This window comes from Ornithorhynchus anatinus, chromosome 17 (assembly GCF_004115215.2).
Source record: "Ornithorhynchus anatinus isolate Pmale09 chromosome 17, mOrnAna1.pri.v4, whole genome shotgun sequence".
NCBI lineage: Eukaryota > Metazoa > Chordata > Mammalia > Monotremata > Ornithorhynchidae > Ornithorhynchus > Ornithorhynchus anatinus.
This window is the reverse complement of record NC_041744.1, coordinates 42,797,074-42,803,329: the sequence shown is the minus strand read 5'-3', so window position 1 is coordinate 42,803,329 and position 6,256 is coordinate 42,797,074. Positions and strand designations below refer to the sequence as shown.

General features: G+C 44.1%; 1 non-coding gene across 1 annotated transcript; it reads left to right on the top strand.

Annotated features, from left to right (window-relative positions):
* The first annotated feature begins 2,807 nt into the window (after positions 1 to 2,807).
* Positions 2,808 to 2,945, top strand: LOC114818136. The gene has a single exon (XR_003765957.1). It is a non-coding gene; the product is annotated as a small nucleolar RNA SNORA7 (small nucleolar RNA).
* The last annotated feature ends 3,311 nt before the right edge of the window (positions 2,946 to 6,256 follow it).

Sequence of the window (6,256 nt, the reverse complement as noted above, 5' to 3'; positions counted from 1 at the left end):
GGAGCTCCATATGTAGATAATATTGATTTATTCACATTTATTAATTCATTCCCAACTTCTCCAATGAAATGTGGATTAAAAAAATTAAGCAAAACAGGTCATCAATGCCAGAGTGCATGATGAGAATATGTGTTACAACACTTGAGAATCTTGGCTTGTAGATCATGCCTTAAAATTCCTAAAAGTACTACCTATGAATACTAAACAATCAGTATATAGACAGACACTGAAACTGGTGATAGAAGACTCTCAGTGAACTTTACTCCGATGATTTTCTGAAAAAACCACTGTGCTGATTACTCAGGGAAGTTTAAGGAGTTAAGTAGAAAACACCAATTTCAGGAGCAGGTTTGGATACTTCCTAATGGCCTGAATTATTGAGATTTAGGCTAGTAAGAATTTGGGTATTACATCTAAAGCAAGAGATTGCTTAGCCTGACCACAAGAAAAATAGTAATGTCTGCTGTCTGATTCACAAAGGAAAATGCCTCATGATTTTTCTGAAAACTTCAGACTTTCCCAAGGAGATCAAAACAATACACAGTTGATTCAAGTTAATCTCTAGGGAGGAAGCAAAATCATTCTGAATCCCAGCCCGATATTCAAATTCATTTTACGTTTATTTTGAAAGTGGGCCCCTTTTCCCCCCAGTGCCATTTCAGTCCAATAGCCAGCAACTACTGCTCTCACAGTGCAAGACATTTTTAGTAACAAAACTTCTTACCAACCTGGAGAGAGACCCATCCTCCTCCATGTCAAATCTACATGCTCCTTCTCTTCCTGAAAAGATGATGACAAATAAATTCTCTTTTCACTGGCACAATCTGTCCCCACCACCCAGAACTAATCAATAACAGTGAGCTTTTCTGTTAAAGAACTCAGCATGAGCATTGACTGGTGATACCTGACATGGACAACTGGGCATTTGCTGGCAGGTGGTGTGGATCAGGAGGTGGAGGTCTTTCCAGTTCTGATATCTCTGACCCTGGAGACCGGAACATGTCCCTGATTCTCTCGATGGTGAGCAAAGAAGGCAAGTGAGCAGAGAGAGCGGGTGAGAGAATGATCTCTCTGAGAGGTTCCGGCCAATCCCACACAGGAAGTTCCCTCTCAGATAATTAACCAATTTGTTTCTCCAGCAAAAGACATGTAGGACCCAAGATCTGGCTCACCAGATAAATTAGGCTTGTTCCCAGGGATCAATCTGTGGCTTTAATTGATTCTATTTTGCATAATGTGTGACATTCAACCCTAAGGAGGGAAAATGAGTGATTCTAGTCAAATGAGAAGCAACATGGCCTAGTGGATAAAACACAGGCTTGGGAGTCACAGGGCCTTGCTTCTAATTCCAGCTCCGCCACTTGTCTGCTGTGTGACCCTGGGCAAATCACTGAACTTCTCTGTGCCTCAGTTACCTCATCTGTAAAATGGAGATTAAGATTATGAGCCTCATGTAGGAGAGGGACCGTGTTCTTGGCCCTCTTCTGTTCTCCATTTACACTCACTCCCTCGGTGAACTCATTCGCTCTCACGGCTTTGACTACCATCTCTACGCAGATGACATGCAGAGCTACATCTCCGCCCCTGTCTTCTCCCCCTCCCTTCAGGCTCGCATCTCCTCCTGCCTCCAGGACGTCTCCACCTGGATGTCGGCCCGCCACCTAAAACTCAACATGAGCAAGACTGAGCTTCCCTCCCAAACCCGCTCCTCTCCCAGACTTCTCTAACACCGTGGATGGCACGACCATCCTTCCCGTCTCTCAGGCCTGCAATCTTGGTGTCATCCTTGACTCCTCTCTCTCGTTCACCCCACACATCCTATCCATTACCAAGACCTGCCGGTTTCACCTCTAGAATATCGCCAAGATCCGCCTTTTCCTCTCCACCCAAACAGCTACCTTACTGCTACAGGCTCTCGTTATATCCCGGCTAGACTACTGTGTCAGCCTTCTCTCTGACCTCCCTTCCTCCTCTCTCGCCCCGCTCCAGTCTATTCTTCACTCCGCTGCCTGGCTCATCTTCCTGCAGAAACCATCTGGGCATGTCACTCCCCTTCTTAAACAACTCCAGTGGTTGCCTATCAACCTCCGCTCCAAACAAAAACTCCTCACTCTAGGCTTCAAGGCTCTATATCACCTTGCCCCTTCTTACCTCTCCTCCCTTCTCTCTTTCTACCGCCCACCCAGCACACTCCGCTCCTCTGCCGCCCACCTCCTCACCGTCCCTTGGTCTCGCCTATCCCGCCGTCGACCCCTGGGCCACGTCCTCCCGTGGTCCTGGAACGCCCTCCCTCCTCACTTCCGCCAAATTGATTCTCTTCCCCTCTTCAAAACCCTACTTAAAACTCACCTCCTCCAAGAGGCCTTCCCAGACTGAGCTCCTCTTCTCCCTCTACTCCCTCTGCCATCCCCCCTTTACCTCTCCGCAGCTAAACCCTCTTTTTCCCCTTTTCCCTCTGCTCCTCCACCTCTCCCTTCCCATCCCCACAGCACTGTACTTGTCCGCTCGACTGTATATATTTCCATTACCCTATTTATTTTGTTAATGAATTGTACATTGCCTTGATTCTATTTAGTGCCATTGTTTTTACGAGATGTTCTTCCCCTTGACTCTATTTATTGCCATTGTTCTCGTCTGTCCGTCTCCCCCGATTAGACTGTAAGCCCATCAAACGGCAGGGACTGTATCTGTTGCCGACTTGTTCATCCCAAGCGCTTAGTACAGTGCTCTGCACATAGTAAGTGCTCAATAAATACTATTGAATGAATGAATGAATGAATGATTAGCTTGTACCTACATCAGCACTATGCCTCTCAGGGTCGCACCTGGAGAGGTTCCAGTACTCTACCAGTCTTCATGACGGAAGGGAGAGTCAAGCAGAGGAATATCCATTACATTCCAAGCTTGGGCAGTGGCTAGTGAGTGTAAGGCAATCTGCTACAAGTCAAAGCTCATCTGTGCTGGCCAGCAGCAAGCAGGGGAGAGAGTCAAGGGCGAAAACTCAAGTTGAGTGCATGAAAAAAGGCAATGGTAAATCATTTCTGCAGTTTTACCAAGAAAACTCTGTGGTTACACTAGCAGAACGATTGCAGATGGAAGTGGGGCATTCTGGAAAAGATGTGTCCATGGCGTCACTATGAGTCAGACACAACTCTACAGCATAACTCAAGCCAAGACCCCAGCACTTAATACAGAGCCTGGCACATAGTAAGCACTTAGCAAATACCATAAAAACTGATAACTTGATCAGCTCTTTCTCAAAAAATAAATTTATCGTATCCATGTTCACTAGTTTTATCCTCTGAAAAGTTATCATCAGCATTATCATTATTAGCATTACTCACTGTCATTTTTAGAATTATCACCACAATTATTGCTATTATTATTCTTATCCTCTCTCCATTCTCAACAGCCATTCTTCAGTTCCCTTTCTCCCCTAACCAGCCTGGGGCCAGGAGAGAAATACTTAATTGCAGCCATTTCTGTTACTCCCACAAGCCTACCTTGAGTGATGAGAGGGGGAAAACAGGTGGAAACAACCCCTCTGGAGACCCTTCGTGGAGCAAACCTGCAAACCTTTCTGCTTATGAAGCACCGGTGGACACAAATACCAGACTCGGGCAAGGTCTTGAAGATAGAAGACATGCCTGTAATCAGGAGTCTGTACAGACTCACTGATTTTTAGGACTGCACGATACAGCAGAAAATCAGTGTGGTCTTTTTTCCTGGGTCTGGGAGTGCACCTTTAAACCTTTCACTTTATAAACGTGTACACTTTCAACACCTTGCAAACTTGAGTGCAGGACTGGTTGCTGTAACAAATAGTTCTTAGCAGGGGTGGGATAGTAGGTATGGAAACCTCTTCAGTGTAATGGTTCTCAACTCGACAGAGCAAACGGCTGCTTCCCTCAGAATCTCGAACTATTGATGGGGAAGTCACCGGGACACTCTGTAATTCACTAAAAGAAATGCCCAAGCCCTGTCCCTGCTAATTCATCTTCTGCCACCAGAGTTCTAGGACAAAACTAAGGTTTTGGGGGCCAACCAAGGCAGTCTCTTACTTTTGTTGCTAGTACTCAGTCTTGTTCAATTGGGACAGATACTGGAAACTGGAGAAGAAAGTCACTAAAAGAATTTCCGTGTTGAAGAGAAGAGGGTGTGTTTACAGCAGTTGGGGTTGGTTTAGATATGACAGTCAGCCAAGGTATGGTCTGACTTGAAATGGAGATATGCGACCAATGAATACTAAATCAAGGCGTATTCGTGTAACAAAGAAATGGAATTACCTACAGATTCATTACATTTATTATTCACCCTGTTCAGGTTCACTGGTTAGGTGTGCAGGTGTGTCCCTCTCTGCATGCACTTTCAGAGAGATATAACTGAATAACCGATGAAAATACCCTGGCCTCTAAAAAGAAGCTCTTTGCTAGCTCGGAGCACCTTTATAGAGTACAATAATGGGAAAGGGGAAGTATATTAGCAACTGGTAGACTCCTTAAAACAGCTCCCAAATCAGACAAGTTCACTGTGGGAAATTTGAAAGAACTGGGAAGTACTAGTCCTGCGAATTGAAAAAAAAAATCACTGGATCTCAAATGAGTGGAAGCTTAACTAGCCGTGGTCTACTGCTGCATAATCAATACACCTTTTCTCCAAATACCTTTATAGCCAGTAACTATCTAGGCCATGGATATGGCAAGGAAATGCCATCTGACCAAAGTGCTGAAAATGACCCAGAATTGTTGTTATAAAAAGAAAGAATAATGATAATGAAAAAAGGAAACCTACAAACATCTGGAAGAAGACCTGCAGACAAAGATAAGAAACATACTTGAACGATCATGTCCAGTAATTCTACTGAACCCATTTAAGTGTTGAATATAGTGCTCTCCACTGGTAAGTGTTCAAAAAATGTAACTGATTGACTGAGACTCAACCATTCATGAGGTGCCAAAATTGAAGAACAACCCAGGGATATTGTCATCATGAGCCAAAGAAAGACATTTACTAATTTCTGAATAAGCTATAAGTCTCACTCAAGAAACCAACAATTCTGCTCACAAATATAGTTTTAAAAAGAACAACATTGATCACAAGTGGCTCTTTCATGGCTTGTAAAATAAATAACGGTGATCTCTAAACACACCCTTAACCACTGAACCGGAAGCCTTTGAAAATATAAAAATAGCACAAATGAACGTATTATCTGAAGTTTAATGTTGAGTATGTGTCCAAGCCAATATTTGTGAAATTAAGCAAGACGATCAATGTGATTTCTATAGTGGGTCATAGTAGTCACAGTCATAGAGAAGAAAAGATACCACAAAATCTTTTTTGTATTTTAATAGGCCACTGAACAGTGATGGAAAAACATGGTTCTGGGAGCCAGAATTCATTGTCCCGGTGCCAGCTCTGCCATTCATTTATCAGGTGTCACCTTGGGCAAGTCATGTAACCCCTATAATAATAATAATGGTGGTGTTTGTTCAGCTCTTACTAAGTGCCAAGCACTTTTCTAAGCACTGAGGTAGATACAAGGTAATCAGGGTGTCCCACGTGGGGCTCACACTCATAATCCCCATTTTACAGATGAGATACCTGATGCACAGAGGAGTTTAGTGACTTGCCCAAAGTCACACAGCTGATAAGTGGCAGAACCGGGGTTAGAACCCACGACCTCTTACTCCCAAGCCCGTGCTCTTTCCACTAAGCCACGCTGCTTCCGCAGTCCCTCATCAGTCCTCAAGGGACTGAGAGTGGCTTAGTGTTATGTCCCGAACAGAGTTAATTAGGGGACAGGGCTGGTTCATGACTCAGTTTTACTGATGGAACAAGACACAATATTCAGTATCACAGTGAGAAAACATTAAGTAATTTATAGAAAACATTAATAGTAAAGGATCCTGCTTCTCTTGAGGCCTCAACACAGGGGCGATGAGAAGTTCCTACTGAGGGGATGATCAGTCTCAAGTCGGTATTGAAGACTAACATGATTGTCTCCAGTTAAAAAGTTAAAAAGTCTTTTCCTTCTGCCCAGGCTCTCTCCCCTCTCCCTTCCGAGACCAGCAAGCAGCAGCATTTCCCCCCAGCCTTTGAACTATGCTTGTTGAGCTTCTTCAGCATAATAGCTATATTTCCACCAATTACAGTTCCATTGTCTTCTGCTCTTAGACATTATCTCATCTGGAGCCCTGGGGAGTGTGTCTATATTTGGTCTTCTCTTGGAGCTTATCCGTCTGCGTCACCAGCCATC